General features: G+C 49.0%; 1 protein-coding gene across 8 annotated transcripts in view; it reads right to left on the bottom strand.

Annotated features, from left to right (window-relative positions):
• The window catches only part of KCNA2 (potassium voltage-gated channel subfamily A member 2), a 42,342-nt gene extending 19,535 nt beyond the window's left edge, over window positions 1-22,807 (bottom strand). For 3 of the 8 annotated variants that reach the window (XM_040626922.1, XM_040626926.1, XM_040626923.1), the window contains exon 1: window positions 17,250-17,397. The gene's annotated coding sequence lies outside the window, so the exon portion shown is untranslated. Of the gene's footprint in view, window positions 1-5,411; window positions 5,579-17,249; window positions 17,398-19,287; window positions 19,392-22,745 lie in introns of those variants that run through there. The other 5 variants (XR_005834068.1, XM_040626919.1, XM_040626920.1 and 2 more) reach the window with 5 other exon arrangements.
• Between the last annotated feature and the right edge of the window lie 1,153 nt (window positions 22,808-23,960).

Genomic DNA, 23,960 nt, shown 5'->3' with positions numbered 1-23,960 from the left:
GAGAGAGAGAGAGAGAGCACGGCAGCAGGAAGGAGGGGAAAGGGGCAGAGGGGGAGGGAAAGAGAATCCTCCAGCAGACTCCCTGCTGAGTGTGGAGCTCCATGTCAAGACCCTGAGATCATGACCTGAGCCAAAATCAAGAGTCGGCCCCCCAACTGACTGAGCCACCCAGGTGCCCCCCAATGACTCCTTCTCTAATAGTTATGTCACATTCTCCATGAAGCCTTTCGAGACCCTCTCCCTGGTCTTCAGCCATCAGTGCAAGGCCTGCCTGCTGCCCAGGGCACAGACCTATCATATTGGGTTCTGGGAGCCCATCTCTGCCCCCCACTGGGCAGGGAGCATCCTGAGGACAAGTGCATGGGTCTTCGGCCTGCATCTGCGTGTCTGGTCCAGGCCAGGCACCGAGCAATCGCCCCAGCAGTGTTTGTGAACCAGATACATGGACTCCGCCGCACCCCACAGCTTAACAATCCCCTCTGCCTTTTAGCCCCCAGACTGGGCATCTCTGGAAGGCCCCTGCTTCTAAAGACCCCTCAGGCACTGCAGGGCCGGCCAGGAGCTGTTCCTGACCCTGGCCTAATCTGCAGAGAGGGGTCAAGAAGGACAGCGGGCCTTACAGCAGCCCCCACCACGGGGAACACACCCTCCCCTATGTCCGAGGATGGCAGAGGGGGCAGAGTGGTTCCCCAGAGGGGGGTGGCTCCCCGGCTGGCTCACAGAGAGGGTAGGCGACTTGCTCAAGTCGCACAGCTAGTCCAGGTAAGAGCCCGGGTTGGAACTCAGGCCCCAGGACTCACACTCTTAGCCATTCTGCTCTGTTCTTTCATGGCGTCCTATGGGCTGGACTGGATCTTGTCCCCCTGCCCCTCTGTGCTGTAAGCTCTGCAAGGACCCTTAGACTCATGCTTCCCCGCCTTCTGGCTGTTACAGGCCTTCTGGACTGCTGATGGCCTCCCGCTGTGCATCATTAAGACTTTTTCATGGCCTTGTGCTGACCTGGAATCTTCCTCCCCAAAGCCTTTACTCCGGGGTCTTCATTCTGCCTCTGGCCATGAAGCACAAATCCCACCCCCCCACCTCCGCCCCCAGCACACATCAGCACTCAGGCAGTTGAAGAGAGTGGCCAGGAGTCCTGCAGCTTCTCTTCTTTGAAGCCGTCATCCCCAGGCCCCCCCATTCCTCTAAGTACTCCATGGCTTAGTACCCCCATTCCTTTGTACCCCATCTGCATCTCTGCCAATGCTGGGGCCCTTCTCTTGGGGCACTGCCAGGGCAATTGCTCTTGGGGCTTTGCCGATCTCTGAAAATTAACTTTCAAGTGGGCCTCACACTGAGGTCCCAGGGAGGAGCCCTTTGACCCAGATGTGACCCAATCAGCCCAGAGCTTAGAGGGGGTGTTGGGGGGGGTGCTAGGACTGCTTTTGCTGCACGAATGTGCCTGGCACACACTGACTCCTTAGTGTCCACGTCCCGTGGCTGGTTCATCTGGGCCTGATTGTTACTCTGACCCCTACGTCCTCCTTTTCACCTCTGTACTGCCTTAGTCCATGGAGCAGGGGAATAGAGGAGACAAGCGAGAAGCAACTTAATATGGAAAATCCACAGGCCTGGCAGTTGTAGCCCCAGCCCTGCCATTGCCTGGGTGACCTTGGGTTTTTGACCTTGGGTAAGTCACTTCCCTTCTTTGGGCCTCAACCTCCTCATCTGTAACATGGGAAAGCTGGGCAACATGATCTATAGGACCCCGTTCTTGAGTTAGGACTGGTTCTTCGACCTCATCCCAGCTAAGGAATGAGAGGCCCGTGCAAGCAATGGACAAATCTCATTAACCAGTTTCGTAAGTGCTCCTCAGATAACTATTTTGCTGAGAGGACAGGGAGGCTCAGAGAGGCATGTGACCCACTCAAGGTCACAAGGCTCACTCTAGAGGGGATTCACGCCCAGGCCCCTCTGACCCCCAAGTCAGCGGCCCCCATCACATCTCACTGCTTGCTTAAAAAGGGAGGAAGGAATTCTGGAGATGCCAAATCACTTTGAAATGAGTCCTGAAAAAATTTGAAACAGTGCAAACCTGATGCTCATTGCATCTTAATGACGTTGTCTGAATCCAGGAAGGGCCATGACAAGGGGAACTCTGGGATTCTTCAGATCTGAGGCCCTATGGAGAGAAAACGGGCCGACCTTGCAGCGAGAGAGATGGGGTAGACAGGGGATAACGACGGGCCCTATGGGACCTTTGACAGACCAAGGGACCCAAGGAAATCATAAAGAACAAGGCAGGGGCCTGACTGCCACACAGTGGGTGTGGATTTCCCCCTAATGCTAAGGAGATAGAGTCAGGGGAGTAAACGATTGGATAGGAGAGTATCAGGTGGCAAATATGTGTTTGTTGAATGGAATGAGCTCTGGTCTGGAGAGGCAACAGGGCCTTGTCCAGGGAGCTCAGACCTGAGGATCTGGGTGACTCAGCCTCTCTGCCCCGGCTTTGAATTAGGGAAAAGGGAAGACAGAGAATGGAGGTGATGGAGACATCTTGGCAAGCTTCCTGGGGTTGCAGAGCCAGGATGCACCCGGAAAAATGAAGGGGAGTGGACAGAGGCCTAGGGAGGTGAGGGATGGCTAGACAGAGGGACAGGGAGTTGGAAACGGTGTTTTTCCCTGCCCCTGCAAACTCCCAGCCCCAGCTCGGCTTGCCTTCTGGGCTCTGGAAATTCCGGGATCATCCAACAGTGCCACCCAGTGGCCATGTGAGAGAGGTGCAGAGAGCGGGCCCCGGAAACTGATACTAGATGGGAGAAAGGAAAAGTACCGAGGCTCCCAGAAAAATAGAAAGCTCTGTGCTTCTTCCTCCCTTGAGGATACGGCACACAGGTGTCTGGTTCTAGGCGGAGCTGTTCTGTCATGGTGCACACATCCCGGAGGACTTCATCTCTTCTCTCAACTCTGGCACTTAGAAGCTGCTGGGTTAAGCCAGCGCTCCCCTAATCCAGCAGTCCCCAGGCCCCCCTGGGCATGGACCTGAAGAGACAGGGGTGTCTGCAGCCCCTCCCCCAGGCCCCCTTTCTCGGGTGATGAAGGGATGAGAATGGAGCTGTCGGCTTGTTCTCTCCCGGGTTGATCTTGTCATGGTCAAGGTCATGGTTGTAGCGAGGTTAGCGCAATGGGGTCTCTGGGGCAGCAGTGGAAGGGGCTGGAAGTCACTTCACAATGGACTGCCTACCATGTCTGTCCTAGCTGCACTTTCTCTGAAGTTCATGAGCTTTGAGGAAAAAAGGAGAGCTCTTCCTCTAAAGAAGTTGGGACCCCAGCGTTCGGTCATGCAGAAGGCGGCATGGTTCCTAAGAAAAACGCAATAGCACCTAGCAGTGAGGGTCTCATTGAAGCCCTTCTGCCCAGGATTATGTTAAGGATAATACCTAACAGAGGTGGGTACTATTTTCATTCCCATTCTGCGAACACAGAAACCGAAGCTTAGCGAGGTTGCCTAACTGGCAGCCACGTAACCAGTAAGCAGGTGTGAGACACAGGAGATGGGCTGCGGTCTGTCTGACTCACCACACCCAGCTCTAAGCTGGGCACTACCCCAGCACCACGGGGGAGCACTCAGGGCTTGACTTGTAGGAGGTGCTCCACAAACATTAGTGGAAGTAGATCCTTCCCGAGAGCTGGAGAGGGGAGCAAGTTGTCAGCAACTGACTCTGACTCGCGGCAGAAGGAACTGGCTTCACTGCAAGAATAAAGCACGAAAGTCCGTAAGACAAGGAAAGCCTTCCTGAAAGACGGGGTGCTTGAGAGGTGTCCTTAAGAAGAATGTCCAAAGGCCTCGGAAGGGGTATTGAGGTGAGGGTTGGGGCTTTCTGCATGGGGGCGTCTGCACACCTCACCCCTGCATTCACTCCCTGCAGAAACACTCTTGGGACCAGCCTGTCTCAAACAGCCACCTCGGCCCTGCATCTTCTCGTGCTATGCTTCTCCCCATAGCATTTATCTCTACCTGCCAATTAGCTCTTCACGCATCCATTTTTGTCTGATTCCCTGCTGCTAGAATACAAATTCTAAGAGGTGAGATGTTGAGGATTTTGCTCTTTCCTGTGTCCCCAGTGCCTGGGATGCTGAAGGTCGTCCATCCATCTCTGTAAAGTAAATGCCTGAGTGGACGAGTGGATTCCAGGATGAGGGGACGGGAGGGACAGAGCTCGGAAGCCGTGTTGCCTGTCCCAGGAATACCGAGTCATACTGTAGGACGGGAGCAAGCAGCATGGAAGGACACGGTGAGACAGGAAAGGTCGTTCGGAAAGATTGGGGAAGGCCTCGAATGCCATGCCGAGGAGTTTGATTTCTCTCGTCCTATAAGTGAGCGTGAACCTTGGAGGGTTTTGTGTAGGAGAGAGACAAGATCCAGCTAGATTTTGGAAAGATAACTCAGCAATGTAATACGGTTCGTAATGAGTTTTGTCATGAAGACGTAGTGTGGGGGCTGATCTGAGAGCAAACACAGGGACCCAGTGAGGAGGGGGTTGCTTTTCCTGGGCAGAGTCGACAGGGAGGGAGGGACAGAGCAGTGGTCAGGGTAGTAGAGAGAAAAGATCAATGGGGGGGGGCACTACAGGGGAGTCAACAGGACTCAGGAGAGGGAGAGGGAGAGCAGCGGGGCCTCTGGCCAAGCAAGAGCCTCAGAACGTGTGTGCGCCTCTGTGCACGCGAGCTCATATGGGTGTTGGGGGATGGAGTCCATGGAGGGGGGGCAATTCCGGCACACATGGGGGTTACAGGGCTGGTATGGCAGGTGACAGTGCTGGCCTGATGCTCAGGAGAGAGGGCTGGGGCTGGGTTATTTGGAGCTGTGGGGGGAGAATGAGAGCCTCCAGGATGAGAGTGTAGATGGAATGAGAAGAGAAGAACACCCACATTATGGGGAAAGGAAGAGAGAGGAGGGGGAGGAGCCCGTGGAGTCATGGTCAGAGGGGCAGGGGGAGGGCCTGAGAGCAGTGGCCCAGACAGCTACATCTGGGCCAGGGCCTCCCTGACACACTCACCTCCCCCACGGACATGACTTCCACAGCATCTGAGCCACGTGGCTCTCTCTCTCGTTCCCACACAGAAGTGTAGGATGGAGCAGGGTCTGACACCACTGGGTCCCTAGTTAGGGTCAATGTTTGTGCCACAATGGGGCCAACACTTCTACTTCAGGAGGAAGAAGTCATTTATTAGTGACATCTGTGGAGCTAAACATAATGCATGTTAGAAAACTGGCAGTCTCAGAGTTTTCTCCAGAGTAGCCCTATCCTTCCCATTCATCCATTTGCAAGAGTGGACTGCAGTCTAGAGATGGGACCCAGTGTCCACATGTGGGCTTTGGAGAAGGGGGGGCAGAGGAGTTTTGAACAGGGTTTGTGACCTGGAAATACCTGAGCTCAGAGAGGACAAGTGCGGGAGTACTGGGCACTGTGCCTTCAAGGAGACGTGGTGGCTGCCTCCTTCCCACGGCTTGCTGACTGGCAGGGGAGACAGACTTGCAGAAATCCGGTGATGGGTGCAAGGATGCCATGGGAGCCCAACTCACTCTGCCAGGTGGCTGTGGGGGTGGAGACATAGACGGCTCAGGACTTGGCCTTGGAACGCAGGGTCCCACCTGCTCCCTGCTGGAGTCCACGGGTCCACACTCCCATAGTAGAATCAGGTTAGCCACATGAAGAGAGACCTGCCAGCTTGGGATAAAAGGGTTTTCTTATCTTCTAATTATGTTTTGGAGGGTCTGAGGATCCCAAAATCTCAAGCTTTTCTCTGACTTTGCCATTTAGTTGAGGCCTGGCCCTGGAAGATGGTGATGCCCTCTGCTCTTTCTGTTTGGAATAACTGCTCTGGGTGGACTTTCCTTCTGGGACATGGGATGGAGGCGGTGCGGCCCTCTAGTGGGAAAAAGACCCAGGAGGGCTATGAAAGAGACATAACGAGAGGAGAAAAGGTATAGAAAGCCCTGCTCAGGGGTACTTGACATCATTACCTAGACTTCCAATAGGCAGCTCAAACTTGGTATGTCCAAACTGGAATTCTCCTTTCTGCTCCCCCGCCCCCAAACCTGACCCTCCCCCTGTCATTATGTGGCACCATTGCTCACTCCGTTGTTCAAGCCCAAGCCCTGGAGACAGCATTTTACTAAGCCATCAGTGAATCCTAATGTCTCTACCTTCAAAATGTATTCGGACTCTTGATGTCTCAGCTCCTCCAAGGAGCGAGGCAGGTACCAGACACTCCCATCTCTCACCTGCGCTCCCAACAGGTCTCTCTGCTCCTACCCGTGCTTGTAGAGAAGCCAGAGTGAATTTTTAAAAAATGTAAATCAGGTTGTGTCATGCCTTTGTTCAAAATCCAATGGTTGTTTACTGGCCTTAGAACTAAACCCACAGCTCTTCTGTGGCCTGGAAGGCTCTGCACCATCTGTGCCCTGGATACCTTTCTGACCTCATTTCCAACCACCTCCCGTGTTCACTCGGCTGGGCCAGCTGCCTCTTTGCCTACCCCCAACTCCAGCAAGCATATCCCTGCTGCAGGGCTGTGCATCGGCTATCCTCACCCCCTGGAAGATTCTTTCCCCATACATTCTCAGGACTTGCTTCCTTTATGGGGTTTCTGCTTATACCTGCTTTCCTAGGAGGTGCCTGGCACATACTGAAGGTATAAAAATGAATGAATGAATGAATGAATGAATGAACGAATGATAATACCTGTATTAGCCCGGTACCTGGCATATAGGAAGGACTTAATAACCGGCATGGAATAATAGTCTGGCCTAAGTTCTCTTGTCTTGGCTGTGAAATCAGCTCCCACGCCCAGCAGTTCCTCTAGACCTCCAACAGAGTGGAAATCAGCTCTGCAGAAAGGACCAGATGCATGTACTGTTCATGGCCACCAGAGGGCGCTACACGCAGCGGCAACTGCACACTGCGGCACAGGCTGCGTCTGCAGCAGCTAGGGGACCTCAGAGCCACCCTGCCAGACCCCCCCAACCCGCCCACCCCGCAGCGCGGGAGAGATGGGAAGCAGACATTCTGAACCAGCACCTAGTTCCCTGCATACCTGCTAACCGAGGGCTTCTTAAAAAGAGGCAGGTGAGATTTTGAAGGTCAAAAATCGTCCCCACCCCCAACTTTTTGTCAAACTCCAAACCCCAGCAGCTCCAGTGACCTGAGGTCATGTTACTGACAGCAATCCGCCACTCCCTGTTCTGCAAATAATGTCCAGAAACTGGAGCTTTAGTGTAATCGAGTAACACAAACCCCTCTACCCGACGAACGTATTTAAGCACCCACCCCTCCGGGGGCAGCATTCCAGCCTCCCCAGGCTGACTTGGGTCTCACCTCCCAGGAGGCCACTGATGCATGTGCACATCTCCCATAGCACATACTGCTCTGAACTATAGTTGTGTGACTTTCCCGAGAGGGAGCGGGAGCGAGGCGGGGGTAGATAGAGAAAAAGAGAAGAAGGAGAAAGACAGGGAGAGGGAGAGAGAGAGGTCAAGCACTCACTCGGTGAGTACCCAGAGCCAGGAGACTATCAGACTTCTTGGCCCCCAGACCAGATTTGACATCTCTAGAACCCAGACTCACGCCCTGTCCTCGCCCTTCCTGTCTGTCCTCAGGACCCCTCCCTTCCCCTCTGGGCGAATCCTGTGTGGGCAGGTGAGCCCTTGGTACAGCGGTGTCTTAGTGGTACCTCCCCACTTCTTGGGCACATCCGGCATACTGGGGACCCACTGCTCACTGCTCGAAACCCCATCCCAGGTCCTCAGGTGTGGTCCTCACTGGGATTGGTGGGATGACTTCCTGAGGGTAAGCAAACTATCTCTTCCAGGCACAGCTGCCCATGGTCTCGCCTGTCTGTCCCACGCTCCTTCTCAGGGGCCGAATGTTGTGTCACTGAGAATAGGGTCTTCACTTAGCAGAAGGCCAGAAAGTGGGAGTGGGCAGGCAGAACAGGGCAGGGAGTGAGGTGGTGAACTGTTGGTCTCGCCAAATAACGTCCTGCGGTGAGGATGTGGGTGGGAGTTGAATATGGGATCGGGGCCAAGTAGCTCCTGAATTGGGCTTAGTCAGGCTCCCAGGTACTCCCACTCTCCGCATAGCTCTGCTTTTTGGTCATTCCCACTGAAAACTCCTTTTAAAATATCCTCCCCACCCACCCCCAGGAACCCCGTGTGTGGGATCATTTTGCCTGCAAAACAAACTGCTTTTATTATGTAACGATGAGTGTGTCTATCCACTGTAAGCAATGTGAACATTTCTAACAACCAACATAACTTCTGGCCAGCATGAGAGGCTGCTGACTGCCTCGCTCAAGTGTGAGAATTCAGCCCAAAGTAAAGCGACTTGACATTCTGTTGTGCCTGGGCTGCCTTGTTAAAAGTAAAGGTGTGACTTCTCCTCAGGCTTTTTGGAATTCTAAAATAACTAGAGTGCTGCCGTCTTATCCGCTGGATACCAAGTCTCTGGAGATGCCTGAGTGTGGACCCTGGCTTTGGCATCTGGCATGTTCTGTCCTCCAAAGTCCCACTCCTTAGAATGCTGTGTTTTGGTGGGTGAATAAGGGTACATTAGCTAACTTTTTACAAGTTTCCATAAAAAAGTGGATTAGTGGGCCAATTTCAACTCTGGCCATCCCAGGTAGCACAATGCTTTAGCTCAATAAAATACGAGTGTCTTTGGAACATAAAATTATAACTCCATTAAAAACAACAACTGGTAAGATTTCCAGCTATGGCAGAGTGAAGAGGTTGGCAAATCTCATCAAAAATAATGTTACACTGGACAAAATTGTTCAGAGCCATTTCAGGGCTCTGAACATTGGTCAGATACAAAATAACACATTGAAAAATGTTTATTCGTAAAAAAATTCTTGAAATCCTGGTCAGAACAATGGGAGTCTGTGGTGGTCTTGCTCAGAGCGGCCCTCCTACCTCCAAGCTTGGGAGAGGCAGAGCTCCCAGAGTGTGGCTGGCTCTGAAAACCAACCGTATCATTGCTGGTGCTCTTGGTTTGGAGAGGAGGGCTAAAGTCCCGTGTTCAGCGGAGTTTTCAGTAGAAGTGGTAAATGTGGAATGAAACAAATGGGAAAGCCCACAGCCCTGTTTGCTTGAAGCTTCACACTGTTTGGGGTGGGCAGCAGACCCGTAGAGTACTCAGAAATTTAGCAGGAAAACCTGGAAATAAGATAGTCACAGAGGGACTAGATAAACACTCCCCACATCTCTGTCTGACTGGGAGTTGTGCTCATGCACAGGAAAGTTCTGGAAGGATCTGGTGGAAAATAAAAGCTGACTTAAGAACCTGCCTCAGCTTTGAATTCACTCCTCAGCCCATAGGTAAAGGGGTGGAAGCTTTACTGGCTCAGGAGCTTGGGTATAGTCTTTGACCAATCATTGGCTGATCATTAAGCTATGCAGACCAAGGGTAGACCTTCTAGAGACAGCCTTAAAAAAATAGGAATAAGGGGAAAAAAAAAAACAACTGAGCAGACCCATCAGTGAGGCACCTTGCAGAGAGACAAAGAACCACAGTTTAAACCCAGGCAAGTTACTCAAAGGACAAAACCAAACCAAACCAAAACAATAAAAATTCTGAGAGGAAAAAAATCAGAACCCAGAGTTTCTACAAAATATTATCTAAAAATTTCCAGTTTTCAACAAATTACAAGACATTCAAAGAAATAGGAAAATGTGCTCCACACTCAGGAAAAAAAACAGTTAAAAATGGTCCTTGGTGGGCCCAGATTTTGGATTTAGCAGAAAAAGATTTCAAAGTAGCTATTACAAATGTTTAAAGAATTAAACATGTTTAAAGAATTAAAGGAAAATATTATAAAAATGGCTTAACAAGTAGGGAATCTAAATAATAAATAGAAACTCTAAAAAAGGACCACATGTTTCACTAAATAGGCTTAAGAGTGTATTTGAGATGTTGGAAAATCGGTTAACATGAACGAAGATCAGTAGAAATCATCCACTATAAGGAACAAAGAGAAAAAAATGGAAGAAAAGTGAACAGAGAACTATGATATCTTTGGGACAATGGCAAATATGCCCCCAAAATGGGCAATGAGACTCTCAGAAGGAAAGGAAAGAGAGAAAAGAGCAGAAAAAAATGTGTGAACAAAAAGTGGCTGAAAACCTCTCAAATTTGATCAGAAACATTAATCTGCAGATCTGACAAGCTCAACAAATCCCAAATATGGTAAACACAAAGAGATCTACACCTAGACACATGAAAGTCAAAGTTTTGACAGCTAAAATGAAGAGAAAATTTTGAAAGCAGTAGGAGAAAAATGCTTCATCATGTACAGGGGAGCAAACACGTGGTCAAGAACTGACTTCTCCTGAGAAACAATGGAGGCTCCAAGGCAGTGGAACGATATAGTCAAAGTACAGGGCAAGGGGAGTCAAATAGGAATTCTATATCTACTCAAACATCCTTCAAAAACGAAGTCAAATATAGCTTAAGAATATTATTTTAAAAGAATAATACAAAAAATATAAATTTAAAAAGAAAAGCCTGATGCATCCAAATTTGTGGGATACCATAAAAGCAGCCTGTAGGGGAAATTAATGGCATCATATGCCAGTATTAGAACGGATCTCAAACCATTGACCTGCGTTTCACCTTAAGAAACTAAAAAAAGGGGAACAAAGGAAGCGCCACATAAGCAAAAGGAAGGGAAAAAAGAGTAGGGTGGAAATGAATAAAATAGAAAATAGTAAACAGTAGTGAAAGGATACACCCTCTCACTCATAATTAAGAGGAATTGCATATTAATGCTACCCTGAGACATCAGTTTTTTTCACATCAATTTGGCAGGAATTCAAGTTTGACTATGCACTTTGTTTTCTGGGCTCTGAAGAAATAGGGACTCTCATCAGTAGGTTGTTGATAGGGGTGTTAATTGGTTCGACCCCCCATGGAGGGCAATTTGGCAATAGTCTTCCGAATTACAAATGCACTTACCCATTGAGCTAGTAATCCCATCCTGGGAATTCATCCTACAAGTATACGCGCGTATATCATCAGAATGACGATGAATGACACGGTTATTCGTGGTAGAATGACTGTGATAGTAAGACTGGACATGGCCAAAGTGCCCGTCACTAGGGGATTGGTAAAACGGACTGTGGTTTATGTACATATGGAATATTAGCTACTGTAAAAAGAGATTGAGTGCCTTTATGTTTGGATATAGAAAAAAAAAGCTCTGGATTTATTATAAAGTGAAAAAAAAAGCAAGGGGAAACAGGGTATTTAGTGTGCTACCATTTGAATATATAAGTGGAATAAAAATATACATTTGTATTTATTCATATCTGCACAAAGAAATACTGGAAGGATATAAAATAAATTAAACTAATGGTTACTTCTAGGGATTATAAAATGGGGTGGTCAGGGCAGCATGAGAATGAGACTTATCAATGTGTATGTTTATTATTTTGATTTTTTATCTATACGAAACATTACCCTTCAAAACAACAACCAAAAAAAAAAAAAACAACCCTATTTTTAAAGGTCACCATTAGTGGACGTTAAAAAACACATACATACAACCGCTTTGAGATGCCACAGTCCACAGGATCAGGTATGAACTCCTAAATCTGCACTCAAGAGTCTCAGTTTCCCAGCTTTATCTCCGCTCAGCCTTGCCCAGACCTCGGGCTCCAGCCACACTAGGTTGGTGCTGAGTCCCTGAGAACACCATGTGCTCTGGGGCCTGAATCTTGCTCCTCCAACCTCCCTGTGTGGAGTGCCATTCCCTTCCTCTCAAGCAATAATGTCTTGAGCCCTCTTCCTGCTTCCCTGGGAGGCTTTAATAATAAGAAGAATGTAACAAGGAGTCTGACAATGATGGTGATGGTGACGATGATGACGATGATGGCTAGAACCACGGTCTACCAGGAACCTTCTGGGTTGGCACGGTGGTAGGTGTTCTTTTACATCTCTTTTCATCTTGCCACCAAGGAGGGAGGAATTGCTATGTCCCACACAGGGAACTCGAGCCAGAGGTGGCTCACATAGTGACCCAAACCTTAATCTAAATATCTGGGGTCACATGGGCCTGGGCTAGGCTCCCAGCTCAGCTTCTTCCTGGCTCTGTGATTTTGGAAAGCTACATCCTCTACAGAAGCTTTAATTTCACCACCAGTAAAATGGGCATAATAAACAGTTCCTGCTTGAAGACGTTGTTAAGGATGAGATGAGACACTGGGAAGAAAACATTCCACACATTGCTTGGCACATAGTAAGTGTTTGCTTAATGTCCAGTCGCAAAGGGTTTGTAGTTCCAGACTCCAGCTACTATCCCATGTAGAAGTCTCCCTCCCCTGAAATGCAAAATCCTAGCCACCCAAACCTCCTGGTATCACCAACAATTACCATGCCAGCTAATGCCATGTTATCTCTACCCACTTCTATGTGTCCTTATCCATTGGATTGTAAGGGCTCAGGACCAGGACTAGGTCTGCATTTCTCTGTGTGGACACTCCATGACTAAACCTGGCACTTAACAGATGCTCATTGAAAATTTGATGATTAGTTAAATCTGAAGAAAGACAATAGGGAAGGGGGAAAAAAGGTAGGAGAAGAAAACTAAAATAAAACTAGAGATATCTTAAAAACTAGTTTAATTATAGAAAACATTGGTGCCAGATTTGGTTTCAGGAGGAAGTGAGAGAAGCAGGAACCCTATGAGGTAGACAGGAAGTGAAATAGCAAGGACAGGAATGGGGGGAAAGAGGTATTGAAAGTAGTGCTGTGCGTTGAGGAAACATTTATATTTAGAGGAGCTGCTCTTGGGCAATGTTGAGTTTCCCCTTTTCTTGAATTCGATAAGGTGTTGAAAGGAGATTCAAAAGACACATAGACCAATGGAACAGAATAGAGAGCCCAGAAATGGACCCTCGGCTCTTTGGGCAACTAATATTTGATAAAGCAGGAAAAAACATCTGGTGGGAAAAAGACAGTCTCTTCAATAAATAGTGCTGGGAAAATTGGACAGCTACATGCAAAAGAATGAAACTTGACCACTATCTCACACCATACACAAAAATAAACTCCAAATGGATGAAAGACCTCGAGGTGAGACAGGAATCCATCAAAATTCTAGAGGAGAACATAGGCAGCAACCTCTACGACATCGGCCAAAGCAACCTTTTTCATGATACATCCCCAAAGGCAAGAGAAACAAAAGATAAAATGAATTTATGGGACTTCATCAAGATTAAAAGTTTCTGCACAGCCAAGGAAACAGTAAAAAAAACTAAGAGGCAGCCCACGGAATGGGAGAATATATTTGCAAATGACACTACAGATAAAGGACTGGTATCCAAGATCTACAAAGAACTTCTCAAACTCAATACACGAGAAACAAATAAACAAATCAAAAAATGGGCAGAAGATATGAACAGACACTTTTCCAATGAAGACATACAAATGGCTAACAGACACATGAAAAAATGTTCAAAATCATTAGCCATCAAGGAAATTCAAATCAAAACCACACTGAGATACCACCTTACGCCAGTTAGAATGGCAAAAATAGACAAGGCAAGAAACAACAATTGTTGGAGAGGATGTGGAGAAAGGGGATCCCTCCTACATTGTTGGTGGGAATGCAAGTTGGTACAGCCACTCTGGAAAACAGTGTGGAGGTCCCTTAAAAAGTTAAAAATTGAGCTACCCTATGATCCAGCCATTGCACTACCGGGTGTTTACCCCAAAGATACAGACGTAGTGAAGAGAAGGGCCATATGCACCCCAATGTTCATAGCAGCAATGTCCACAATAGCTAAATCGTGGAAGGAGCCGAGATGCCCTTCAACAGATGACTGGATTAAGAAGTTGTGGTCCATATATACAATGGAATATTACTCAGCTATCAGAAAGAACGAGTTCTCAACATTTGCTACAACATGGACGGCACTGGAGGAGATAATGCTAAGTGAAATAAGTCAAGCAGAGAAAGACAACTATCATATGATTTCTCTCATCTAATGAACATAAGAACTAGGATGATCGGTAGGGGAAGAAAGGGATAAAGAAAGGGGGGGTAATCAGAAGGGGGAATGAAACATGAGAGACTATGGACTATGAGAAACAAACTGAGGGTCTCAGAGGGGAGGGGGTGGGGGAATGGGATAGACCGGTGATGGGTAGTAAGGAGGGCACGTATTGCATGGTGCACTGGGTGTTATACACAACTAATGAATCATCGAGCCTTACATCGGAAACCTGGGATGTACTGTATGGTGGCTAACATAATATAATAAAAAATCATTAAAAAAAAAAAAGCCACTGCTAGTTCCCAAGAGCCTTACCCAATGAAGCCTTATTATTTCCAGACAATGGTTGTGGTCGATGGGGCTTTTCACTGATTATAGGCTGCTCATGTGCCCCGATGGGCAGGAAAAGGCAGTGTGCTGCTGGGAACGTTAGTGGGCATGGGTCATGCAAGACCAAGAAGCAATCCCCAACTCTGTCCTCCACCCTGGGCATGTCCTGAGTCTAGCAAAATAGGCGAGGAGGAGTGAAATGCTTTCTTCTTCTTCTATGTTCATCCTCAGAAATCCCACCCATCTTAAGGTTTGCTGCCAAGGATCCTTCTAGATGTCAGAGCATCTAGAGCTGCTAGATGTCAGAGCTGACCTGGTCATCCTCTACATTCCATAGCACTGTTTTCTACTCTGTGATGGGGTTCACCCCAAACTGTTTCGTGTGAGAGGAATGAAAGAGAAAGATTCTTCACCCTAGTCTGTAAACTCCTTGAGGGCAGGGATCTATCTTCTTCATCCTCGTACTGCCTCAGGGGCCTCATTCACTTCTTGGCACCTGGTGCCTAACATATAACAGATGCCCTGTATATTTTTTATTGGTCAAGTTCTCTTTGTAGAGGGCTGGAGGAGAGCAGATGATGTAAAGGGCAGGGAGCCCAGATTAGATGTCCCATCGTAGTGTCCCTGGACATCCCACATCTTTTCAGCAATCATACAAGATTGTCTTGTATGTTTTAGACCCATGTCCCCCAACCAGATCCTTGAGAGCAGAGATGGACTAACTTGGGCTCAAAGCAGGCACAGAGTGAGTGCAGAATGATTGTTAAGTAGTGGACACAACTTCACAATGCCGTCCATTGACTTCGAACCCAGCAGAGCCATTTCCTCTGGGAGTCATGGCCTTGCCCTTCAAACCTGGGAGCAAGTGCCTGGCTGCAGGGCCTCACCTGCTTTCCTCAAACTCCCATCTGATTTCATTCACCTCCCAGACCAGATCCATGAGGATCTGCAAGAGTGTTCCCAAACTTGCACATTAGAATCTCCTGGGAGAGTTAAAAAAATTCCTGATATCCAAGCCATGTTTCAGATCAACTAAATCAGAATGTTTGGGATGGGTAAGAGCCTGGCACCAGTGATTTTTAAAGATTCCCAAGTGATCCCAAGGATTCAAAGTTTTGGAACCACTTGTTTGGGAGATATTCCAATAAACTGGAAAGATAAATTACGAAGGACACTCATACCTCTGACACAACATAAATGGGGTAACCATCCTAGGACATGTGTCAAGGAGCAAAGGATTTGCTGTGACAGCCAGAATTTACAGATCACTGGAGAAGCAGGCTCAGTTAGGTACCTAAGCATGGTTGCTCTCTTTTTCCTGTGTGCTTATTCAGTCTTGTGATTGTTTCTTGCCATGTTTTTGTTCTCACTCGACTGTGAGCAACTTGAGAGCAGGACCCATGTCTTCATAAGCACACCAAGTGTCTGACCCGCAGTGGATGAGTGACACGTGCTTGTGCAATAATCATGTCCGTGAGTTCATTCATTAATTCGTTGACTCATTCATTTATGCAGGCACGCAGTCAACAAATGATAATAATGGCAGACAGAAGATATAGCATGGGCAGAGAAGAGGATTTAATTGGGAAGAGGGAGAAAAAAAAATATAGATTCCATGAGGAGATAGAGTCAAAAGTCGGGGAGTAAAAGCCAAAGAAGAAAAGAGAAAAGAGTATTCATTCATGTAATGCAGCAGTATGCAAGTCAGGCTGGAAGAAGCATACGTTTTTTAATCAAGTGGACTCAAAAGTTAGTCACCATCTGTAAGTACTCTGTACTTTTTCTCCTTTTTAGTCTATTAATCACAATAAAATCAATTAATTACTATGGTACTGTTTGCATAATGTCTTTTTCCTCCTCCAGGCTGTTAACTCCAGGAGGGCAGACCTTACGCATGGCAGTCGCCTCCATGTCCCCAGTGCCTAGCACACTATGACATACAATGGTGCTCAGTAAACATTTCCCAAGTGACTCAGCAGATTGCTCATGGCATCAGTTCTTTCTTCTATTAAAAAATTCTTAACATACTCATCTCAAGGTTGTTATAAGGAATAGTTAAGATAATAATATATCTCAGTACCTGGGGCATGGTAAGCATTCACCAGTTGTTAATTATTATTATTATTAGGAAAGAAAATGCCTACTCTGTGCCAGCCTCTGGGCTAAATAGTGGCCAAAAAGAGACAATTGAAAGAGCAAAGAAATTGCACCTTTTAGAAAGAGTAAGGATTTCAGGACCCCAGTATCACCACCTTCGCAGCTCAAAGAGCCTCAGCAAACTCCAGCATCCACTGACAACACCCTCCCTGGCCACACGCCCAAGAGTCTGCGAGTCCTGGAACCACTAAGACTGTTCTTCCAAGACACCACCACCAGATGGCAGCACAAAGCCCACTGATGGCGGGGCCCAAGGCAGGCCAGGGATGGGTCTGCACCCTGCGCAGGGTCTCTGTCTGAAACACTGAAGAAGGAGGGGACCAACCCTGCCCCTCTGGTCTTGATGCGCTGTTTGGGAGTTACAATCAATGCTGTGGTATTGGCCCCTTCCTTTCAATTTTCAATCCCCAGATTTCAGCCTGTTGCTCTGGAGTCACCTTATTCGGAACCCTTCCCAGAGCACATTCCTTTCAACTTCATTCCACCACAGACCCCCATATTGCTTTTTGGGAAGGCCCAGAATCCCCTGTTTGGCCCTTAAGATGTGTCCCCATCAAAGTTCACCACCTTATGCCTGTTGTTTCTCAATATGGCTCATGAGACACCTCCCGTCCTCTCTGCCTTTGCTCACATTGTTCCTTGTCTGTTAATACCCACCCATCATGCTCCTATTTGCTGCCCCTATTTTTCTCTCACCTCCTTGAAGACCCAGCCCAGAGCTCACCTCAAGGAAGTCTTCTAGTTTGACACCAGATGAAGGCTTACTTGTTGAGTGCCCCATCAGCACTTGCTTTCTTGGTAAGTGCACTCTGTTTCCGCTTTGGTGGTTTACCTGTTTGCATGATGCTTTACCAACAATCTCCAGGTGTTTCCTGTCACAGCAGTAGGGGAGAGCAAGAGTAGGTTTTTCTCCTCAAAGGAAAGCAAGTTCTTTTCTCTCCTCTGGCCTGTGCCCTGCATTCATCAAGCCCTTAAATCATTACAGATGAGCCAAAGAGAGAAAGAAGGAGGTCTGTGAATGGCACCTGGAGATGACAGCAGGGGGTACCCTGGAGAGAAGCTTGGGGAAACCATCCAGATCCCCTGTGCGCCCGAGGCTCTTTGGTGAGCAGGATGGGAAGGACACTATAGAAGCCTAAAGTCCCTGGGGAAATTGGATTTTTATTCTCGGAAATCTAGTGCCTTCTGAGGCTTACTAAGAAAATGCAATCTCCTCATTCATTCATTCAGAACAATGTGTTGAGCACTGACAGGCCTGTAGGAACACACAGATAAGACCCAGTGCCTGTCTTCAAAACCCTCAAAGCCTAATGGGTACATAGGCTAGTGAATAGCCAATTACTGTGGAGCAGGAGAAGTGCTATGAGGAAGCAAAGTGCAGGGTGCTGTGGGAACACAGAAAGGGAGGGGTTGGGGGAGGCCATGGAAGCTTCCAGAATTAGTGACTAGGAGTTGAGCACCAAAGGGCCAGCAGGAGCTAGTTAGCCATAGGAAGAATTAGGAAAAGGAATCAGCACTTGTGAAACCATGAGGGGAGACAACATAGAAGGCCCAGGTATCTTAAGCAATTCATTATGACCAGAGCATCCCATGCAGGAAAACACAGAGAGGTGCATGGAGAGGGTAGCAGGAGCCAGATCTCATAGTGTCTGTCTGGAAGGCTCTGCAAAGGCTATTTGGACTTTTCATTGGAGCAAATAGCCTGGAGGGATTTTAAGCAGAGGGGCGACATGATTTGATTTTCCTGTTAAGGACATTCACTCTGGCTGCTGAGAGACAGATGGGAGTGAGTGGTGCAGGAGGTGGGGAGGCCAGAGGAGAAGCCAGAAGGCAAGCTACTGCTTGTCCCCGCAGACACCATGTGGGCATGAGCTGGTAAGAGATACTGCAGCGGTGGGGTCACAGGCTCAGTGACCTGGGTGGACCTTGCAGAGTCTGAGGGGTCCATGGCAGGCCTGAGTGGGGAGTGCAGTGAGATTTAGAGGTTGCCTGGAACTCAGGAGACAGTCTGGGGCTGGATCCCTAAGGAGATCTGGAGTCTGCACGGATGAGACCTCCAACATGGATAAGAGGACACTAGCGGCAGGGTTGCAGAAGAGAGGGTAACAGGGACATTTAGGGACCTGGAGGAGAAGGAGGAGCTGCCAGGGGAATGGAGAAGGCAGGTCCAGAGATTCGGAAGACAGATTGGGGGCAGTGATGATGGAGAAGTCCTAATAGAGGTAGGGGGCAGTCAAAAGCAGCTGAGCTCAGGCATCTGGAGTCAGCAACAAGGAGGTCGTGGTTTCAGGTGACAGTGTGGAGCAGAAGCCTAGGCCATGCGCCAAGGGGTGAGTGGGATATGAGGAGACAGGGAAAAGGACTCAGAGCTACCCTTTGAAGAAATCTGAATATAAAAGAAAAAAGTAAAATGGCAGCGGTAGAAGGGGATGTCAGAATAAAGAAGAGTCTTCTTTGTTTGAGGCTTTTTGGTTTGGAATGGAAGAAATGCATGGAGGGAAATGGCTACGGGATGAGCAGTTAAGGATTCAGGAGAAGTAAGGAAAGAGAATTCCCAGAGGGAGGAAGGCTGGCTGAGCACAGGTGGAGGGAGAGCCATCCGGTAGGACCTGTTGCACTTGTTTGATGAGAGAGAGGCAAGTGGGCTCTGCTGAGAGCCAGGCGGGGTGGAGTCGGGGCTCTGCAGCCCAGAGCAGAAAGCTGTTCACTGAGGCAGACTGAGCTCTGTCCGAGCATGGTGGAAGAGAAGGATGGCGCAGTACCCCTATCCTCATGGCTCTGCCATCTTCTCCATCAGGACTCTGTAATCTGGGGAAAGGAGTCAGGAAGCCAATGTAGTCTCCATCCAGTTCTGGGGTGTGATTTGCTGGGGAGGGAGGGTGACAGCAATACAATGAGTGTTATTAAAGTTGAAAATTCAGCAAGAAAGCACTTAAAGCAATGATCAAGGGCTCTGGGCCACCTATTGGCCAGAGTGAAGACAGGAGGAAGGCGACAGCCTGGGAGGAAAAGAGAGTGATCAAAGGTAGGGGGTGTTGATAAGGTGTCCAAGCCAAGCAGAGGGAGTTGGGAGAGCTTGAGGGCTGGGTGAGATGGCGTGTTGGTTTAAAATTCCCAAGAAGCAGCAGGTCTCATCAAAGTCCTGGATGTGACCCTGGGTGGGGAGCCCAAATGGAATTGGGATGTGGGATCCAGGAGTAGAAGAGGTAGAGGTGCTGAATGGACAGAGCACAGGAGCCTCATGTCAAGGTGATGCCTGGACCTGAGGGCCAGGGCCCCAGGCTTTCCATGACTGGAGAGGGACCAGGTTGTTGACAGACACTGAACAAGGAGGGGAAGCTGGTGCTTCAGCCAGGTCCCAGGAGCTTCACTAGAGCAGCTGTTTTTATAGGAGGGCTGGGGGTAGTGGCTCTGAGAAGAGGGGCATGGGGGACAATGAACCATCGTTATCTGAAAGGGCTGCAGACTACATGGCCGTAGGGGAGTGGGAGGTGTCCTTAAGATGAGGAGTGCAGGTGGCGCTGGATCTAGCAGCTGAGATGCAGGGGCTTGCCTGAGTACAGGCAGCGAGAAAGTGGCTGAGACAAAATTGAAATTAACCTAACGTGTGTATTCATTTCCTTTTCCTACCGGCAGGATTGCAGGGAGTCGGAGTGGGGATGGGCTCCTGGCTCCATCCTGGTGTCCACCCCAGCACCTACCCTTGGATCTGCCTGGATACTGTGGTTCTGCATATGAGATTTTGTTTGGAGCGAGGATTCAGTTGTTCAAAATAATGTTAAGATCCGTGGTCTCACTTGGTCCTTAGCCTGCATAAGCCTTTTGCTGTTGTGTGTTATAGAGCGTGTCCTTGGTCATGTGTCCTTATCTGTGGGCCCTTGTCAGTTTGAGTGTCAATGACTTGATGAGCGACTGGGCAGCTCCAGGACCCCTCTGCACTGAGCTCACTGAAAAGCCAGCGCTCTTCTGTGGTGGTCGTGCTGCCCTTCCAGAAAACTGATTTTCCTAAAGTAGTTGTGACGGGCTGAGGGCTCTGGTGCTCCATAGTAACCTCGATGATGAATTACATCCTGAGTCTAGCAAGTGGGACAGACAGGTCCTGTGGCCAAGGGATAAAGCCTGGACCTGTTCTTTGTCACCTAGCACCAGCTGGAATCCCTTGTCGCCGGGCTGGCAGCTGTGAGGGATCACTTGGCCACCAGGAAACCTTCCCAGCTGGGACCTTTGTGAGAGTCTGTGCCAGAGAAACGCCATCTGTGAGTCACTGCTCAGGGGAAAACCCAGCTGGTCTGCTCTGTCCCGGCCCCAGTGGCCACTGGGAAGGGCCAGCAGGCAGAGCAAGAGTAGAAGATAGGCCACTTTGCTTTTTTCAGTTTTCAGAGCAGCTCACCAGATTTGCATTTCCCGATTTCAGAAGGGAAGTTGGGAGGTGGGTCTAGAACCAAAGAGGCCCCCACCCTGTGGCAGATGGGAAAGCCCACAGCTACTGAGTGCGGAGGGTTTGGGCCGAGCTGTTGGAATTATTCCTCAGACCCACTGGGTTCTCACCGTTGACTCACCCCCTTTGTTTCTGACCACAGGTGGTGACAGCCAGGCTTTTAGACTGCACGTGGTATGCTCTGGTCAGTGAGGGTCAGGAAATGGGGGTGAATTTTAGGGTGGGTATGCTGAATCATGGAAAATTCCCCCCAGATATCAGGAAAGAGGAACTGGGAAGGAAGGTGAGGTTTGTTTCACAACACAGGGGGATGGATTCTTGATGCCATGCGCAGTCTTCTCTGAAAGGAAGGTCAGCCAAGGGTGGGCTTGACAGCCATAGGTGTTAGCTTGCTAACCCTGGAGCAGTCCCTGCAAGGACTGGGGTGATTGTTCAAGACCATGGTGGGAAGCGCTGGTGACTGGGGATGTCACTCCCCACAACAGTGACAATCACCTCTGAGAGTGAGAAGCCCTTCACTGGCGAGAGGGACCAGAGTCTCTTCACTTAACCTGAGGCAAATCCTTAGCTCCCGACAAGCCAAGTGGCCTTGGGTTCCATTCTTGGACAAGTCTTTGTGGGGCAGGGAGCCTGCCTTGCTCTACATGTCATACATAGACCTCAAACATAGGGCTCAGTTCCAAGCAGTGGATCTGGGGAGTCATGTGAGCAGGTGGGAACGTGCCTGGGGCACACCTGGAGGAGTGGCCAGCATGGCAAAGTCCTGCAAACCAACCAGGAGGGGAAGGCTTGAGGCTGTTGAGATGTTTAGTCTAGAGAAGAGGACAGAAGAAAATGAACCCTTGTTGCTCCAGATGGCAGAACTGAGGTCAGCAGTTGGAAATAACAGGAAGAAAAGCTACAAATCCCCAGACACAGACCTATGTAATCATTTTAACACAATAAAGCCCAGTGGTTAAGACCCTGGGCTCAATGGGTATGGTCACGAATCTGCTCACACATGTGATTATGAGTTCCATTCAGTGTTGACCTTCACTGTGATTTTAAAAAATTGCATTGGTAACCAATACAAATTGGGAAATTATGCTTATAAATCTACATTTATAACCTCTCTTGAAAAACCTGAAGGGCTGAGCACCAGGGACATGTTTTGTCATGGAGCAATAAACAGTACCGGGGTGGCAGCTGCCTCCTCGGAATAAGGCACCTGCACCCCAGTTCATCACAGGTACCACCTCCTCCCACCTTTCTGACACCTGCATGGTTTCACTGATGCACAGTGGAGGGACCGCAGTTTGCAACCCCGCTCTAGTTAACAGCTCTGGGTTTGAACCCTGGCTTTGCTACTTTTAAGCAATTGTGATCTTCAACAAGGGAGTCAACCTCTCCAAGCCACCATTTCCTTTTCTGAATGTGGGAATCATAACAAGACTGACCTGGTGGAGTTAGAGACATGGAGTTAGAGATCTGGACAGTGGCTAACACAGAGTGGGACACTCGGTGTGAGCTCGCCAACCTCAGCTGCCCGGGAGTGTCCAGCAGTGGAGGGGACAGTCTCACCAAACCTTGGGGCTCCATCATTAACACCATACCTGCAGAAGCCAAGGATTGCGGAAGAGGAAAGCCACCAAAGATGTCTGAAATAAATGAGTCATGCGCCAGTTCTCCTTGCGCCTTCCCCAATGACCAAGTCAAAGGTATTGGTTTAGGGCTGCCCTTGATGCTCATGAAAATCAGATTTTGTCCGAAAGGAACTTCGAGGAGCATGAAAGAATGTGTTACCTTGGGATCCCTGGGTGGGTCAGTCGGTGAAGCGTCTGCCTTCAGCTCAGGTCATGATCTCAGGGTCCTTGGATCGAGCCCCGCGTCGGGCTCCTTGCTCAGCAGGAAGCCTGCTTCTCCCTCTGCCTGCTGCTCCCCCTGCTCGCTCACTCTCTCACTGACAAATAAATAAAATCTTCAAAAAAATTTAGAAAAATAAAAAAGAATGTGTTATCTCGAGTAACTTGCACCTGCTTGGAGGCCGTTAAATGCTCAGGGTGAGGTGGGGTTCCGGCCCTAGCTGTCACTTCCTTTTCTGCTGCAAGATTACTTTGTGTTCACTGGCAGCATTTCCTCCCTCAGTAGCTGGCATAAGCTCATCAGTCAGCTCTGCAGACTGAATAGTCCCAGGGAAGCCAAACCCATCCTTATCCCTTAGCTCTGTGATAGAGCCTTCAGTATGTCAGGACCTGCCTGGGAGCTGGGTGACCCTCTGGGTGGGGCCTGAGCATTATGGGTGCCCTTCAGAAGGTCTGATGAGAGAGATTTTGGTGGCTGGTTCCCAAGAAGTCCCCTGCTGAAACAATGTGGGGTGACTGACAAATTTGTTTCTCCGTCCTAAGCTTTCATGCATTTCTTGACTCTAGGAGCCGAGTCTGCTTTATGTGCTTGGGATGCTGAGCTAAGAGCAGACACATCCTTGCTCAGGGAGGTATCAGAGGAGAGGAGAGAGTGGATCTACAGTTCATGAGCAAAGAAGTACAAGGGAGACAGCTCGTGTGTAACACATATGCCTGGGCAGAGGCCTGGGCAGAGGCTTGGTCCCTGGGGAGGGACCACCAGGTCTGGAGGCCACAGGAAGTCAGCCTGTCGGGATCAGAGGATGGTGGCTATAGACATGGGTGCCAAGGATGGCAGGTGAAGTGGGGTGAGTTGAATGAGTAGGGCCTTCACTCTCTGAATCTCTTTCCCTCATTGCTTCTCCATGCCTCCAGTCTTCTTCCCCTGTCCTCTTTGACATTCACTATGGTTCCAACATGTATTGATTATTACAGCTGGAGAGAAGCTGTCAGGAACCTGCCAACTTGCCTCAGCCCTCAGTGGCATTTCATGTGCTTGGATCTCCTTTCTGGCTGGCCTGAAGAGCACGGAGCAGCAGGAGGCCGATGCTGGTCCAGAGCCTGGCCACCTACAGAACCTTTAGGCCAAGCTCTGACCTGTAGCCCAACTTATCCA

The sequence above is a fragment of the Ursus maritimus genome, unplaced genomic scaffold (genome assembly GCF_017311325.1).
Source record: "Ursus maritimus isolate PB19 unplaced genomic scaffold, ASM1731132v1 scaffold_12, whole genome shotgun sequence".
NCBI classification, from domain to species: domain Eukaryota; kingdom Metazoa; phylum Chordata; class Mammalia; order Carnivora; family Ursidae; genus Ursus; species Ursus maritimus.
Note: the sequence above shows the minus strand (reverse complement) of the source record. Positions and strands in the feature narration are given on the sequence as shown.